Below are 18749 nucleotides of genomic sequence, written 5' to 3'. Positions count from 1 at the left end.
TCCCCGGCAGCGGCGCCAAAAACTTGATGAGATAAAACCGCACGTGCACGGTCTTATATAAAAGGAGCCTTGGGATCATTGGTTCATCTAAATAACAAGTCCTTCACAAACCAAACTATAAGCTTATAACTTTATGTTAGACCTAATTTCTCAAGACAGTTTCTCTTTTGTTCCTCTAGCAACCAAGCCTATTTCGCTGACTTGATTACTATTAGATTTTGGTTCCTCTAACAACCAAGCCTATTTCGTTGACTTGATCATTATTAGTTCCCTTGAAGATCGAAACTATATGCCTCAAAGATTGCAAAGACTATTTCGCTGCCTTTGCAATCCTTGTCTAAATTCACTTGTTCGAATATCAAAGCTCCACTTTCGTTTTATTAATTGATATTTGAGATAATGGATAAACAATTATCAAACCCTCCACTTTCGTTTCCACAGGTTGATCCATGTTATAGCGGTGAATTTAGATAAGAAATTAGGGTTACATAAGATTAAGGCTTAGAGATTGGCTTGATTAGGATTATGTCATTTAGACTTATCCAACAATCCCAAGACAAAGAGAAGTCTACTCACTCATGTTCATCGTAGACATGGGGAAGAAGAGAGAAAGCATAAAAGTAAATGACAAGAAAGTATAAGAAAAGAAAAGAAGTGTTATTAGAAAGACAATTGTCACTTATTGAATTCTAGGAAAAGATGAATATTTGTGATGGCTAGCTACTCTATTTATAGTATACATTCGACTTAATATCTAAGCAATTACATTACTGGAATGTTCCACAAGAAACTGCGGGCTAAAATAGAGTAGCTTAAAATCTAAGTAAAAGCAGCAAAAGTGACTCTGGAGGGTGGCACGGCCGTGCCAAGCTTCTGACTTTGGGGGAGACATATTTTTGTCTCTGAATCTTCGTATTTTCGTACTAAATCAGCTCCAAGTCCCTTTCTTTTGCTTCAAGACTCAATTCATCCAATATTCGTTCCTGAAATATAATAAAATGCAATTTGTAGTAAACTAACTCAAAAAGGAAATAATACTAATATAAAATAAAATAAAATCTATTTAAAACTAAACTAAATAACATATAAAAATAGATATTAAATGACTCATCACGGTTACACTTCCCACGATTTTGTAACCGTCCGAGTAAGGTGTGCCATTACAACGGCTCTGCAGCCATCCACCTCTATAAATAGGGGACTTAAAGCAGTCCCCAAGGTAGAATCTTTCTTCCTCTCAAACCCTCACTCTCTGATCTCTATTGACTTGAGCGTCGGAGTGTCTGCAGGTACACACCCCCTATCCGCTCCAAGAAGCATTTTATTCAACCACCCACAACCACCACATTCACGACACCGACAGTCACCTTCTGATCAGGTATGATCAATTGGGTTGGATCTTCTAAACGCACGTACGATTAAACTAGCACTTATTAATCTATCAATAAATTTTAGTCAAACCAATCTGTCATATAACATTATTACTTTCTCATTTTCACTATTAATTGTTTCTTTCCAAAAGAAACTATTTAATCATAATTAATAAAAAAAAAAATTAAAATATTTATACGTAAGAAAACTTTAAAAATACACATACTTTATAATAAACTAAATACTTCAACATTAAAATAATATATAGTAATAAATTTAGTTTTTTTCAAAAGCATATAATTAATCTTTTTACATGGTCAAAAATTCATTATTAAGTTCTTATTTTAGATGGTAAAAAATACATCATTAAATTCTTATTTTAGTTAGTTATTCGAAGTAATAAGCATATAATTAATCTGTTAGGAGTAATTTATCGATAAATTTTGGTCAAACCAATTAATCATATCACTTAATTACTTTATAATTTTTATTGTTAATTGTTTGTTTCGTAATAAATTATTTGGTTATTTTTAATAAAAAATAATTCAAACATTTTATATGCAATAAATATTGGGGTCCACTTTTCTGATCATGTACCCTACCAACACTATCGTGACAGACAAAAGGGGTCCACTTTTGGATACGTGGAGGCCTATGATTGGTACTTGTGTTTTTTATTGGTTATATTTTCATATAGTGACGGTGTGCCCTCGATCATTTTTCTTTTTAACAAATTTCTTCTTCAATCTCTTACCATTCTCAAATTCTCAAATCACAAACATAATTTTCTTTTCTTTCTCATCTATTTCATTCTCAGTCCATTCCTCAAATATAGTCAACAAGAAGTTCTTGACGTATCCCACCATATTAATCAGTATGTGGATCGTTTTGTAATCTCTTGCTCTCTTAGAAAAGTTTCAATTTTATTTCTGTTTGGATTTTTTGCAGTTAGTACACATTTACATGTTCAATGATGTTGGATCCATTCAGATCGCGTTAGGAAGTTCCATATTTTAATGCATATTTATGTTTTTGAAAAAAATCAAAATTCTTAGTTAAAAACTAAATAGTTTGATCTCGATCTAACTTTTCTTTGTAACTTAACAATTTTTTTGCAGATTTATAATTTAATTTTTTATTTTATTTCAAATTCAGGCTTTCCAGAGATCAGTGTGCAAACGTTGTGGCTCTGAAGGAGAATTCATCCCTCTTAGTATGTTTTTTTATGACAACTTATTCTCATCAATTATCTATGTGATGAATGATTATTTGTTTATTAATTTTGTAGATTTAATTTTTTTTTTTTTTTTACATAAGGGATCTACCTCTCAACCCTTAATCCAATACTTGTTTCGATTTTTCATTCTATTCAGTACCAATTTTTTTTAGATTTTAATTTAATTTAGTCTAGATTATTAAAATGAAAACATAAATAATTTTTTATAAATACAAAAATTTGCCAAATGATTTCTAACAACATATATGTGATGTATATCTGTGTGTCCTTTGTTTAATATGAATGATTAAAAATAAAAAGATAAAAGCAATTCTCATTAAGCAATTTTACACTTTTCTTATTTTTTTAAGATGTAGCTTCTTATGTTTCCAGCATCAAATTGGATCCTCTTTTTATTTTTGTGCCTTTGTAGACAACGATCAACTGTTGGATTCTTTCAATTAATTGTTAGGAGCTTTTTTTTTTTTTTTTTTTATTTTTAAAGAGGAGTTGGTAGCAAAGCACTAACCAACCCAAAATATATTAATAAAGATGTGTAACAGATACAAGAAAGGAAAACAAAAACCAAAACAAGAACTAGCAAAACCTAAAACTAGGCATGCCTTGTTTGTTCTTGATATAGGAGCATTGATCTCTTAAACAGTAGATGAATCTAAGGGCTTCATATAATCTTTCAAGATGCATATTTGTTTTGTTGTTTGTTAAATTTTTATTGATGAAGAATTAAATAACACAACAATATTTGATAAATTTTTATGTTTGCAAAATTCTTGAAGTTTTTTAACGGATATCTACCAATATTAACCATGGATTGCGATGTTCTTTTACCTTTGCTGCCTTTATAGTTACTCGATAAATTTATTGGTGGACCTCTAGATATGGAGACAATAAGGAATGAAAAGGATATGATCTTCTATACATTCAAATAAAATAGTGTATTTATTTATTTTTTTGGTTAGAAAATAGTGTGTTTTAAATGAAGGGTTAAAACAGAAAATGATGCTTGTTAAATGTTTTATTTTCACAAAACCATTAAATATTTAAAAGAACAACTTCCTATATCACACATGAACTCAGATCCTCCTTTCAAAAAAAAAAAATGAACTCAGATCCTCTCTAGTTTTGTTAACTTTCAATTTGGCGATCACATTTAGTCATTGAATGATCTAATACTTGACTTCTAAATTCATAAACAACAAAGGCATAAAAGGTTCTAATCTTTCTTTTTTTTAATAAAGAAGCCAAACTAGGTCACTCAAATTGACACTGAGGAGAATTGATCTTGAGAGGAGCACACTTCAAGGTCCCAAACCAACACACTAGCCCTACCCAATCTTCTAAAAAAAATATTTGATTTTTGATACTCTCCTTATCTTTTAAACTTTGTTTTTGTATTCTTTGTTTCTCTTCCCTTCTCCAAAATTACTTATGTCATATGCATCAACCTGCAAACAGTCCGAAATAATAACAAGTGTGTTACTTTGTCAGCTCGGCTTGAAACTCTTAGGGGAAAGAAGGTTTGTGTTTGTGGCGATTTCAACGCTGTTCGAAACGTGGAGGAGAGAAGATCTATTAGAACCACTCAGGGTTCATTGGATCATGTTCACTTTAGTCGCTTCATTGATGATAATGATCTGGTGGATTTACCGTTGTGTGGTCGTCTTTTTACTTGGTATAAAGGTGATAGTTTGTCTATGAGTCGTTTGGATAGATTTTTGCTTAACGATGAGTGGTGCTTGGTGTGGCCGAATTGTATTCAGGTGGCTCAATTGCGAGGATTATCTGATCATTGTCCCTTGCTTTTGTCAGTTGATGAGGAAAATTGGGGTCCAAGACCCTCTCGTATGTTGAAGTATTGGCAAGATGTTCCTGGTTTTAAACAGTTCGTCACAGATAAATGGAATTCTTTCAATGTCACTGGTCGGGGTGGTTTTGTTCTGAAAGAGAAATTGAAACTCATTAAATTCACTCTGAAGGAGTGGCATAATAATCATAGTCAGAATTTGCCGGGAAAAGTCGATACTTTGAAATTGCGGTTGTCAGAATTGGATAAAAAAGCGGAGGAGTCGGTTTTGTCAGAGGATGAGATCGAGGAGATGCATGATATTACTACTGATATCCATTCTTTTTCCCAGATTCACACTAGTATATGCTGGCAACAGTCTCGGTTACAGTGGTTGCGTGAAGGAGATGCAAATTCTAAGTACTTTCATTCCGTTTTGTCCAGCAGGAAGCGCAAAAATGCTATTTCAATTATCTTCGTGGAGGATGTGGCGGTGGAGGGGGTTAATCCTATTCGTCATGCGGTTTTTTCTCTTTTTGCGTCTCATTTTAAAGCGTTGAATGTGGAAAGGCCAAATGCCGATAACCTTCCTTTTAAGAGGTTGTCTTTCTCAGAAGGAGGGAATTTGATTAAATTATTTTCTGTGGAGGAGGTTAAGGCGGCAGTGTGGGACTGTGACAGTTATAAGAGCCCGGGTCCTGATGGTGTGAATTTTGGCTTCATTAAGGAGTTTTGGAGCGAGCTGAAGGATAATATCATGTGTTTTATCTCTGAATTTCACCGTAATGGGAAATTAACTAAAGGTATAAATAGCACTTTTATAGCACTCATACCTAAAGTTGACAATCCTCAAACACTGAATGATTTTCGCCCTATTTCTTTGGTGGGGAGCATGTATAAGATCCTTGCGAAATTACTTTCTAATAGATTGCGTTTGGTTATTGGAAGTGTAATTTCTGAGTCACAGTCTGCTTTTGTTAGAGACAGACAGATCCTTGATGGCATTCTTATTGCTAATGAAATAGTCGATGAGGCTCGTAACAGTAAAAAAGAGCTTATGTTATTTAAGGTTGATTTTGAAAAGGCTTACGACTCTGTTGATTGGTGTTATCTTGATACGGTTATGGCTAGAATGGGCTTTCCGACTTTGTGGAGGAAATGGATTAAGGAATGTGTTTGCACAGCAACAACGTCTGTATTGGTTAACGGTAGTCCGACAACTGAATTCCCGTTAGAAAGGGGATTGAGACAAGGAGATCCTTTATCCCCGTTTCTTTTCTTATTAGTAGCAGAAGGCTTGAATGTTTTGATGCAATCTATGGTTGAAAATAATATTTTTTCTGGCTACTCTATAGGGGCGCATGATTCCATGGTTGTTTCCCATCTTCAGTTTGCAGACGACACACTTCTTGTGGGAGTAAAAAGTTGGGCTAATGTTCGTGCTTTGCGGGCTGTTCTTCTTCTTTTTGAGGCGATGTCGGGACTAAAAGTTAACTTCCATAAAAGTTTGTTGGTGGGGGTTAATGTTACAGATTCTTGGTTGAATGAAGCAGCGTCTATGCTTGGTTGTAAAGTGGGAAAGGTTCCCTTTTTGTATTTGGGTCTTCCGATTGGTGGTGATCCGAGGCGATTGTCGTTTTGGGAGCCAGTGGTGGCTAGAGTTAAAAAGAGATTATCAGGGTGGCGTAGTAAATTCTTATCTTTTGGTGGTCGTCTGGTTCTCCTTAAGTCTGTCTTGTCTTCTCTTCCTGTCTATGCTTTTTCCTTCTTCAGAGCACCATCAGGTATAATCTCAACCCTTGAATCTTTATTTATAAAATTTTTTTGGGGTGGGAGTGAGGATCAGAGGAAAATTTCATGGGTTAGTTGGAACAACATTTGTGCTAGTAAAATTAATGGTGACTTGGGGGTGAGGAGGATGAGGGAGTTTAATGTTTCTCTGTTAGGTAAATGGTGTTGGAGGTTATTAGTTGATAAGGGTAGTATGTGGTATAGGGTGTTGGTGGCGTGTTATGGTGAGGAGGATGGGAGGTTGGTGGTTGGGGGCCGGAGTGTTTCTTCGTGGTGGAAGGAGGTGGCGAGTATTCGTGATGGGTTAGGTGATGTAGGTGAAGGGTGGTTTAGGGACAATGTCGAGCGTAAGGTTGGAGATGGGGTAGACACGTTGTTTTGGTTGGATCCGTGGGTAGGAGATGTGCCTTTGAGTGTCCGTTTTGGGCGTTTGTTCGAATTAGCTGTCAATAAATCTATTTCGGTGGCAGATATGTTTGAGTTAGGTTGGGACGAAGGGGGGTGGCGTGGCAGTGGCGTAGGCGGTTGTGGGCATGGGAGGAGGAGTTGGTAGGGGAGTGTAGGATTTTATTGTCTAACGTTTCCTTGCAGCTTAATACTACAGATCAGTGGGTGTGGAGACTTGATCCGTCGAGCGGATACTCAGTTAGCGGTGTTTACCAGATGCTTACCAGTCAACCGGTTCAGATATCCGAAGCTCTAGCGGATTTAATTTGGCATAAACAGGTTCCTTTGAAGGTTTCTATTCTTGCTTGGAGACTCCTATGGAATAGATTACCGACGAAGGATAACTTGTGTGTGCGTGGCGTTCTTTCTCATGACAACCAGTTCTGTGTGGTTGGTTGTGGTGATCTTGAGACTACTCAACATCTGTTTCGCTCTGGTCCTTTTTATGCTGCTTTGTGGGGTCAAATTCGGTCTTGGTTAGGGATCGCTACAGCTGAGCCTCTTGGTGTGTCAGATCATTTTTATCAGTTTGTGTATTCCGCAAGGGCCTCCCGTACCATTCGCTCTTTCTTGCAACTTATTTGGTTGTGCTCTGTGGGGGTTATGTGGAGTGATAGAAACAGCAGGGTTTTCAAAAATAAGGACCATTCCGTTCATCAATTGGTCGAGAAAATTAAATTACAGTCTTTTTGGTGGATGAAGACTACTAATTTTTCTATCCGTAATAATTTTCATATGTGGTGGTTAAGCCCTTTTGTTTGCTTGGGTATTGGCTAGCTTGTTTTTTAGGCTATTTTTTGTCCTTGTTCTATTGGCTACATTTTGTCCTTGTAATTGCTTACTTTTGAGATTTCTCTAGCACACCTTGTGCTTGAGACTTTCTCTTTTGGTTTCTAATATATATTCCATTTTTGCTTGTTAAAAAAAATAACAAGTGTGTGTTTCAACTATTTATTTTACTTTTGGGTCTGCATATATCATATTTGTCAAATATTCAAGCATGTGTGACTACTTCTAGCATCAAATATTTTTCTTTCAAACACTTTCTTTTTTTTACCAACGATGCAAATATAATTTGGTGATGTGTATTTGTCTAGGTTATGATTCCCTTCAATTTTATGACGCTTCCCCTCATTATGACCTTTCCACTTCGTGACATAAGTGTGAAAAACTTTCTTATATGTGTTATGAAATTTCCCTTATTTTTCAACTTCCAACATGGTTGATTACATATGATATGACCAATAATTTTTTTCTCTTCATAATATGGCATTGTTAATAGTTAGCTTAATCAAGTTCCATACTTAATGGATTAAGTGTTCTTCACTTCTGAATGACAAATAATTTATGTTATTACTGAGATAAAAGAACAATGAGTAGACTACAAGGGAAACATCACAACCATGACAATGATACACCGGTAATTCCCCCGAGGAATCCACGTGAAGAAATCAAGATAGGAATGGAATTCACTGGTATTATCGATGGAATAATTCCTGCTGGATACTTGCTCACAATGAAAAAAGGAAATGGTGTTACTTTCCGCATGTTCGCCTTTGATCAACCTTCACTAATTCAAGGTGATGGTAATGTGAATGTTCCTTTGGTAGCAAGCAATGTCAGTCTCAACACCAATGAAGAGATTCCTGAGTTGGAAGTGGATGATGATTTTTCTCTAGATTACTCATATTTTCCGATGACATCACCTTCAAATAAAATTCAAATGCCTGATGTTTTACAATATTTTGGAAAATTTGAGCCTGTTGTGTTTCAACCTGTGAATCAAACCAATTCTTCGAACAAAGGAAAGGGTCTATCCATTGATTTAAATTCAGCTCCCACTCCAAACGGTCACAGAATCAGCAAAGATCCATTTCTAGCCAGAAAATTTCCATCCCCGACGGTGAATATAAGACCACCTGATGATCTAATAGCAAAAACAAGTCGGCCAAGTAAACAAGGTTTGTCTTCTCATAATCATAACCCTAAAATTACTATTGCTAAACAATAAAAGAATTAATAAAGTTGGTAGTTATATTAATCATTGCTGAAATAAAACACAAGTCAAAAAATGTTTTCTAAGAAAAATGAAACTGAAAAGGTTGTGCAATATCAATTAGATTTTTCTGATCCAATTGTTGTTATTCATGGACTTAGGGAAACAAATATTTAGCAGAGATTAACGATACAACATTGTAGGCAGGTTTATACAGATAATTTGATTTCTTTGGCTGTTAAGAGGGTTTCAAGGTTACTCACATTTATCAAATATTGTGGTTTTTAACAAAATTTCAGGTGAGAAGAAAGGAAACAGTAGCAAAGGAAAGGGTGTTCTTCACTTTTGAGATGCTCAACAAAATTCAGAGATGTTAGGAAGGTATATGCAGGTAAAACGAATTACATCTAAATAATTATACTTGGTTTGTACTTGTAATTATTTTGGTGTTGTAAGGGAAGAATTTAAGTATATATCATTGAATGAATTGTGTCTTTGAGTTCAATGGACCTAGAAAATCTAAACCTTATTTTATAACAATATATGTTTTGTCATAGATGTGCTTATATATGATTTTTTTTTGCAGGACACTAATTGATTTGGAGATGAATTTATCAAAGTAGAAAATGCTCAAGGGAATTGGTATTTGGAGATAAAGGTGGAAGATATTTAGAGATGTTTTTAAAGCTTATGTGGAACTAAGCAAGATGATTTTGTTGGATGGTTGGTCAATTGAATTTAGATCTTTTTTCTCATTGAAAAGATCTAGTTGTTTTGTTTTTGTTTCTATAAATATAATGGATTTATTTCTTTTTAAATTTAAATATTGTTTAAACTAGTTGAATTATTATGTGTGACAATCTATATAATTGTTTGTTATTGGCATTGAATGATGAATTATATTGTCAAAACTAGTTACAAACCCGTGCTTTGCACGGGTTGAATAACGTATTTTTTTAAAATTTAATTCCGAAGGAGAAATCTTATAAATTACGGAAAATTGTTACCCTTTATAAATATGAAAATCAAAGTTGCGTAAACCGAAAATTTGCAACACAGAGTCTAAAGCACTACATAAAAAATAACATAACAATTATTGCAATCTCTTATTCCTTAAAGTTAACCCAAACACAAAATTTTACCCTAGATTTAACCTAACTTCTTTGCTTAATTTTACTGTATTACCCCTATTTAATTTAATCAAAATGTTAACGTTAATTGTTAGGGAAATCAAAATAACAAATCGCTCCTAATTTTTCTCCTTAATCTTCTTATTCCTAAACAAAGCTTTGTTGCCCTAATTTTAACCTAATATTTTAGCAACTTTTCCCTCCTTCAAAACCTAACCATATTTCCTAATTCCCCTCCTCCAAACCCTAACCATGATTTCCTAACTTCACTCCTCCTAAAACCTATCTAATTGAATTCCATAAACCTCTTCTTATTCCTAAACAAAGCTTTGTTGCCCTAATTTTAACCTAATATTTTAGCAACTTTTCCCTCCTTCAAAACCTAACCATATTTCCTAATTCCCCTCCTCCAAACCCTAACCATGATTTCCTAACTTCACTCCTCCTAAAACCTATCTAATTGAATTCCATAAACCTCTTCTTATTCCTAAACAAAGCTTTGTTGCCCTAATTTTAACCTAATATTTTAGCAACTTTTCCCTCCTTCAAAACCTAACAATATTTCCTAATTCCCCTCCTCCAAACCCTAGCCATGATTTCCTAACTTCACTCCTCATAAAACCTATCTAATTGATTTCCATAAATCATATCTCCTAACTCCCCTCCTCCAAACCCTCACCAATATATTTTAATCCTTTCTCCTAAACCGAAATCTCTTTCTAAAACCATACCTTTCTCTTAAACTGAAATTTCTTAATCAACATGGCTTCCATAAACATTCAGACTTTGCTGTAATACCACTGCCTCACTGGTAACCATATCTTCATTCCACTCTGGTTTATACTAAATATATAGACTTTTGCTCTTATTCCTCGTTGTTGTAAAGTATAAATCATTCTTTCAATGGGTTAATAGGTCTTTACCCCCTGTAATATAGGTCATTTCCGATTTTCCACCCTGTAAAATTATTTTTTTTGATTTACCCCCCCTGTAATTTTTTTTTGTTTTGTTTTACCCCCCTAATAGGCCAAACAAAAACCAATTTTATTTTATTTTTTCAAGAAATTTTCGTTTTTGTTTGGCCTATTAGGGGGGTAAATCAAAACAAAAAAAAATTACAAGGGGGTAAATCAAAAAAATAATTTTACAGGGGGGAAACCCGGAAATGACATATATTACAGGGGGGTAAAGACCTATTAACCCTTCTTTCAATCCCTTTTAATCTTTTGTAGGTCCGTTGGTGAAAAACCCTCTTTACGATCTTGACAAAGCAATCAACAAGCTGAGACTGAAATACAAATCATATATCGTTGAATATGACATTGATGATGTATGTGTTTTTTGTGAAATTTACCTATTCTTAATTATTTGCATTCTATTTTATCAACGTTTGTGATGTTTTTGTTTGTTATTTTTTTAGGGTGCAGTATGCTTGCCAAACATGTTTGGCGGTGATTTTGGAGATCAAATTGGGCGCTATGCAATATTGGTCGACAAAGTAAACAGAACATTTTTTCTCACAAAGGGATGGAAAGCGATTCGTGACTTTTACGGAATCGATCTTGGTGCCTGGATTACCTTGGTTTTTGTTGGTGACGGACAGTTTGATATACAGTTGACTGATAGGTTTCACAAGAGTATCCCCTACCCGGTTTTTGATCCCCCTATGCATTTTCTTCTGGACAAGATGAATTTTCAAGCAACTTTCATGTAGGTGTGAAGATCAGAGGGGGTGCTCCGATGGTTGGGTCACATGATACCATCTACCTTTATGTTATTTACCATGTTTAGATAAATTGTGCAACACCTTTCTACTTTGAATTTTAAGTTTTAGTTTCTTAGAGTTTTGGAAGCATCTATTTTTGTCTTTGAATTTAGCAAATGTCCCTTGAATTTTATAAATAATTTAGCCTTGCTTGCTTTGGTTTTTGATTTATATATTTGTGTTTGTGCTCCTCAAACTATATTTAGTAGCATTGTTGTGTTATTGAAACATTTTAATAGCATAACTTTTAGTAACATTATTAGTAACAATTACTACCTTTTGGTGACACTTTTAGTAACATTATTACTAACAATTACTAATCCTAATCTCTAAAATATGTTTTGGGTGGAATCAAACTAAAATCCTAATCCTAATTTCTCTCATTCAAGTAACTAAGAAATTTCATCCACATCTCTAAAGTAACTTTTTGGTGGAAACAAACTAAAATCCTTATTTATATCATTCAAATAATTACGGGATTTCATCCACATCTCTAAAATATGTTTTGGGTGGAAACAAACTAAAAATCCTAATTTCTCTCATTCAAGTAACTACTAAAGATGTCATCCACATCTCTAAAATATTTTTTAGGTGGAACAAACTAAAATCCTAATCCTAATTTCTCTCATTCAAGTAACCAAGAGATTTCATCCACATCTCTAAAGTAACTTTTTGGTGGAAACAAACTAAAATCCTTATTTCTCTCATTCAAATAAGTAAGAGATTTCATCCACATCTCTAAAATATGTTTTGGGTGGAAACAAACTAAAAATCCTAATTCCTCTCATTAAAGTAACTACTACATTTCACCCGAGTCAACTATCTTAATCATTTGTTCTGTGCCCCTAAACCCTATTTACAAGTCAATTCTTAAGTCAAACACACTGCCCCATCAAGAATATTAATTTCATATTATTTGTATTTATCTTTATCCTAAAAATGTTGGGCATTTCCTAAATTTATTCCACTTCAAGTGCATCCATTTGTTCTGTGCCCTCCCTATTTACATGCCAATTCTTAAGTAAAAAAAATGCCTCATCAAAAATATTAATTTCATTTTATTCATATTAATCTTTATCCTAAAATGTTGGGCATTTCCTAATTTTGTTCCACTATTTTGTGCTTATCGTGATAAGTAATACTCTTTATTGTTCAACCATCATATCTTACTCACACGTATTGTTCGAGGGGTGGTTTAAAAATATTGATTAATGACGAGGACGGCGATTATACCGATGTTGCATCAAATGTGGTCTACAAAGAAGTTTTCCGGAATGTGTAGGACTTTTTTGTGTACTATTCATTTTCTTACTGATTGAAACTATTTGCATGTCAACGAACTTCAGTTTCCCTTTTAAAATTATATGTTATGTTAAAGTAACAGAAATTGCGTCTTAGAATTATGGAACAATAACAAAGTCTATCGTAATTGACATTATGCTTTGATTCACGACAATTTTTACATTCAAGCGAACTACATTGTTTTATTTTTACATGAATATTTACTTCTTAAAATGACCCGTGCGTTAGCATGGGTCAATGGTCTAGTTTTATTAAACAAATTATATTAACCCTAGATTTAATTTATGCAAAATGTCAGCTCATTTATAAACGTTAACCCGTGATGCAATATTAACCCTAGATTTAACCTAATTTTTTCGTGTGACTTTACTATATTAACCCTAGATTTAATTTATGCAAAAAGTCATCTCTAATTTTAACCTAATTTTTCCCTCCACACTTTTGCATTTAATGTTTATCTAAAGTAAAATAAGAGTATGTTCCCAATTATATGCTGTTTTTTTGAAAGAAATAACCGTTAACCCGTCTCGCTATAGTTAACTTAATATCTTACTTATAAATGTTAACCCGTCTTGCAATACTTAACCTATTTTATTTCTTAAAGTTAACCTGAACGCAAAATTTTACCCTAGATGTAACCTAACTTCTTTGCTTAATTTTACTATATTAACCCTATTTAATTAACCCTGTTTAATTTAATCAAAATGTTAACGTTAATTGTTAGGGAAATCAAAATAAAAAAATCGCTCCTAATTTTTCACTTTAATTTTACTAAAAAAATTTTATTAACCCTAGATTTAATTTATGCCAAATGGTATCTCTTATTTCTAAATGTTAATCTGTGACGCAATATTAACCCTATATTTAACCTTATTTTTTCGTGTGACTTTACTATATTAACCCTAGATTTAATTTAAGCAAAATGTCATCTCTTATTTCTAAATGTTAACCCGTGACGCAATATTAACCCTAGATTTAACCTATTTTTTCGCGTGACTTTACAATAGTAACTCTAGATTTAATTTATGCAAAATGTCAGCTCTAATTTTAACCTAATTTTTTCCTCCACATTTTTACATTTAATGTTTATCTAAGGTAAAATAATAACCTTAGATAATCACGGCATAAAAAAAAAATTCTTCGAAAGAATGTAGAAGCAACTGAATTTGGGAGAAAAAATTAAAAAATAGTTAAAAATATAAAAATTGGAAAATAATTAAAAGTTATTAAAAATATAAAAATTAGAAAGTAATTAAAAAAAATTGGTTAGGGGCAAAAATGGAAATTCATAGGTCATGGTTAAAAAAAAAAAAAAACTTAACCAATAAGTAGATTACCAAATTGCCCCTTATAGGGGCAAAATGATAAATTCAAGGGACATTTCTTTTAATATAAGTATATAGATTGATTGGCATGACATAAAAATATATTGAAGCACATATCTATGGATAGAGTTGGGAAATTTTTGTTGAAGAGAAGTTCCTAGATTCCCCCGACTTTATAGATTCAACTGTTTATATTGAATGCATTCAAATTAAATAGAATAGTTTTCTTTAGAACAATACAGTGATCAGTAATAAATCATAATGACACATAAATATACAACGAGGGGTATGATTATTCATTTTCTTACTAGAGTCAATAGATGTTAATTAAATTATTGACAATTGACAAAATATAAAATAAAATTTTGAGACTTGTGGATATTGATCGGAAGGTTAAGGATAAATATTTTTTTGTTAAAATCGGTCATTCAGATGTAGACCATTGGAAACGGTGGTGTGACGAGACTTAGTCTTTGTGCCACCTCTTCATCGCCTCAGGGTTGTTCTCTGTCAGTTTGTCCATGTTTTTGGTGCGGTTCCGTTTTGCTGAATTCCATACTGTTCCAGATATGTCCATAACTTTTAAGGGTGTTCCGATCTGTTATGATCGCCGACAACCCTTTGTCTTGTCTATTCACTCCTTCTTCTTGTTGTTTTCCAATCTGGGTGCTTGGTGTTCTCCTGCAACCTTCCTCTTGATGCGGTTCGTGTGTGTTGGTGGTGTTGGGGAAGTGGTTCTATGGTGGTGAGGAGGTGGTTTTCTAGGTGATTTTATGGTGGTGATGGGGTGATGTTTCTGTGGTGATGAGGGGGAGTTGATGTGCAGACTTTGGTGGTGGTATGTGGTGGTATAGAGGTTGTGAGGCGTAGAGTTCTGAGGAGGTCTTACAGTGGTGATGGCTGGTGGTTTCGGTTGGTGTGCAGCTGGTGAGAGTGAGCATCGACGTTGGTGTTAGGAGTTGGTTGGTGTGGTTTGTCTGTGGCGGTGGTGCGAGATGGTTGGGGAGGAAATGTAGGTGTTGGTTTGTTTTGCGGTGGTTGTAGTGGTGTGCTTTGGATGAGGTGTCTTGGGGATGAGGGGTATCTTACTGATTTGACTCTGGAGTCTGATGGACCGATCACTTTTGATTCAAGATCGAGAGTCAATGCTTTGATTCATGTTTTGCTTAGGTCTGATTATGGTGTTTTTTCCTCGGTGGACCGGGGGTAGTGTGGTGGTGGAAGCTGAATGAGTGTTGGAATAGGTCGGGTGAGGCTCAACTATGAGGAGGTGAAGATGATGTTTGATTTGGGGTTTTGTTATGGTGTGAGTAGTGAAAATGGGTGTGTATGAGTTTTGTTTACGGTGGTTGTTTTCGTTAGAGTTTGATTTAGGTGGTGATGTTGGTTTTGATGGTGGTGGGTCTTTTGGGTGTTGAAGGTTAAGGCATTAGTTAGGTGATGTTTGTATTCGTGTCTTTATTGAATGTTTATGTTGGGTGTTCCTCCGCTGTACGACGCCTTTGTCGTGTTTGATTTACCGCTCTCGATTCATCTTGAGCAGAGATATGGTTTTAAATAAATTTTGTTGTTAAAATAAATTTTGTTAAGAAAAATATTTATATTCAATGTAGTAAAAACCGGACAAGACCGGCAGGTTCAACCGGTTTGACCGGGAACCGAATCTGTATCCAGTCCGAACTGATATAAAAGTTGGCATGCAATAGAACTGGTCTTTAAATCGTTAAACCGGACAAAAACTGGATAAACCGGCGGTTTGAGTGGTTCAAATGATTGAACCGTGTTTAGCCTTTCGGTTGGGAAAAAATTAAGGAAAAAAAATTGTGAAAAGGAGACGAGAAGATGCAAATCAGGGAGAAGAAGAGTGGTAGATCGTGAAGCTCATCTACTTCTGAAAAATGAAAGAGCATGAAGTAGGAAAGGAGGATATGTGGTTATGCTAGATGCTACCAGTAATGGAAATGAATCAAATACAATTGTTTAGCTTCTTTCTCATAAAAATCATGAGATTATTTTATTGTCATAACTCATAACATTTAGCAGTATAACCGTTTGGAAAGTGTAAAATGCTTGCATTGAAAATCAAAATACATTAACACAAAAATAATATGGAATAAGGGTTACAACTTACGAGATGTTTTGGGTCCAACTCATTATCTTCATTTTTTTTGTTTTATTTATAGTTCAATGTGTCTTGTAGTGGATTCATGTGTCAGCTTATTGTGTCAACTCAAAATTAAATAAAATTATTAATTTATATATAATTGTTAAGAAAAAACTATTATAATTCTAGTTTTTCATAAATATTTTTTAAATACTAGTTATTCTAATTGTATATCTTAATTTTTTTTAGGGAAATTTAATTTTTAATAATGTAAAATATATTTATTTTGTGTATTATTTCTGAATATAAAAATAAGAAACATGAATTTAGCTATCACCGGTTGAACCCCGATCGAACCCCGGTCCGACCCTTGAACCTTGAACCCATGACTATGTTGGAACAAAATGTGTTTAACATTACCCTTTGAGAGTTTTGATGATAAAAAGGTATTAAAAATTGTCAATTGGATATGCTAATATTTTTTCAAGTGTACAGGACCATAGACAAAAATTTGGAATCATTATTTGGAATCAAGAGAAGTGCCCCTGAAGACAAAAGTGCTCCTGAAGTGATGACTTCATCAGAAGCTAAAGCTCATCAGGAGATGCAAGACTTAAAGCGACAAAGGCTGCTCAATGCATTTAATCTCGTCTAAGCATTGCAGAAGACTGAAAAAGTAAAGCAACAACTATTTTGAAAGGATTTGAAGGCATTGGATGCTTGTTCTATGAAGAGCGTTGACAAAGTACAATTGTACGAAGTGTACAACCACTATCTCCACTACTCAGTTTGTGTCTCTGCTACAAGACAAGGATAGCAACTCTGCTTGCAACAATGTTCCTACATACTGGGAATGGATTTGAAATTGATCCTTCATAGGACAATAACCATATCAAGCAAAAGATCATTGGTGATTGATCAAAGCTTCAAACGACTCTATTTTGATGTGCTGGCAATTCACAACGTCTCTTTCACACCTCTATATAAAAGAGTGAAGACTTAGAGAATGGAAACACTCTACAACAATTTGAAATCGCCAAAACTCTGTTGAAATTGTTCTGCATCAAAAGTTCACTTAGAATTTCTTATCAAAGTTCAAATCTTAGAAATTCTAGTGTCTAAGAGTCTGTATCTGATTTGTATTGTGAACACCACTGATTGTATATCAAGTGTTCAACCTCAAACAATTTTCTTTGTAATTCTGTTTAAATATAGTTGTCTCTTGCAGTTGTGCTTGAGCATTAGAAGTCTCTTGATTGTGTTCAGGAGCATAGGAAGTCTCTTGCAGTTGTGATTGAGCATTTGAAGTCTCTTGCTAGTTTTAGCAGTGAGCAATTGTAATCAGATATTACATTTTAGTGAAGTCTCCTTGGAAGTGCAAGGGGGACAGGACTACTTCCGGTTTGTGGAAGGAAGCTGTATAATTGCTTTGTGTCTTTCTTCTCTCTCTCTCTCTCTCTCTCTCTCTCTCTCTCTCTCTCTGTTTTATCCGCTGCTATTTAGTTCTGGAAATCACGTCAGAAGCAGAACTCTATTTGCTTATGATCAGTGTTTTCAGTTTAGGAGAAAACGAAGAAAAAGATAACACAATTCAACCCCCTCCTTGTGTTTTTCTCACCTTCAAACTAGATCGGTTCAATGTCTGGTCTAGTTTTGATTAACTTGTTTATATTATAGGGAATGCAAAAGATATTACAACTCAATACAATAAAATAACAAAACTGGAACACTAGAAACATGAGGCGTCCTCCTTGACGTATTTTTATATATAGAGTATATACAGACAATATGATTAAGCAAAAACTAATTGCATTTCACAAATAAATTGAAAATATTGTCACTACCATATGACAATACCATCACTGTTCTTTCTCATTTTTTTTATGGTTACAAACCTAAACGAAGCAAAAAATTGAACAAAAAAAACAATAATCTACGGTAGGTAGAGATCCTAATATTAGAGAAGCAGTTAGAATTTTGGTTTCTCCAGAACCAAGACCCCCTGTGGTAAAAATATTTGCATATGAGGAGTGATATATTGCTTGAGCCAACTCAAAGCATCCAGATTAGAGAAAAACTCACCAAAGCCCAAAGTTGAAGCCTAAACATGCTAAAGAAGTGTTGAGTTGTGCAGTCGTAGATGCAACAAAGAAAGGATTCTGCAAAGGATGAATTGCATAGAAAGAGGCCCGAAGAAGCACAGTTCCAATGGTTAGATAAAGTATGGACAAAGTTGTTATCAGCCAACCATACAAGAAATTTGATTTTTTTTTCGTAAGCTGAAGATGCCAAATCTAAGACCAAGAGATGGTAGTGGTATCCGTATACGGTTTCAGAAGAGTATGTACCATACTGTTTCAGAAGCTAGTAAATTAAAATCGGAAGGAAAGAAATGCTTTTTGCAACTCTCAATGAATCATAAGAAGTTTCAATTCAATAATGTGGATTCATGGTTCTATTTCTATCTTTTTTCTTTATACAAGAGTTGCTACTGCTTT

The sequence above is a fragment of the Medicago truncatula genome, chromosome 1 (assembly GCF_003473485.1).
Source record: "Medicago truncatula cultivar Jemalong A17 chromosome 1, MtrunA17r5.0-ANR, whole genome shotgun sequence".
Taxonomy (NCBI): domain Eukaryota; kingdom Viridiplantae; phylum Streptophyta; class Magnoliopsida; order Fabales; family Fabaceae; genus Medicago; species Medicago truncatula.
The sequence above is the reverse complement of the archived record's forward strand: the minus strand, read 5'-3'. Positions refer to the sequence as shown.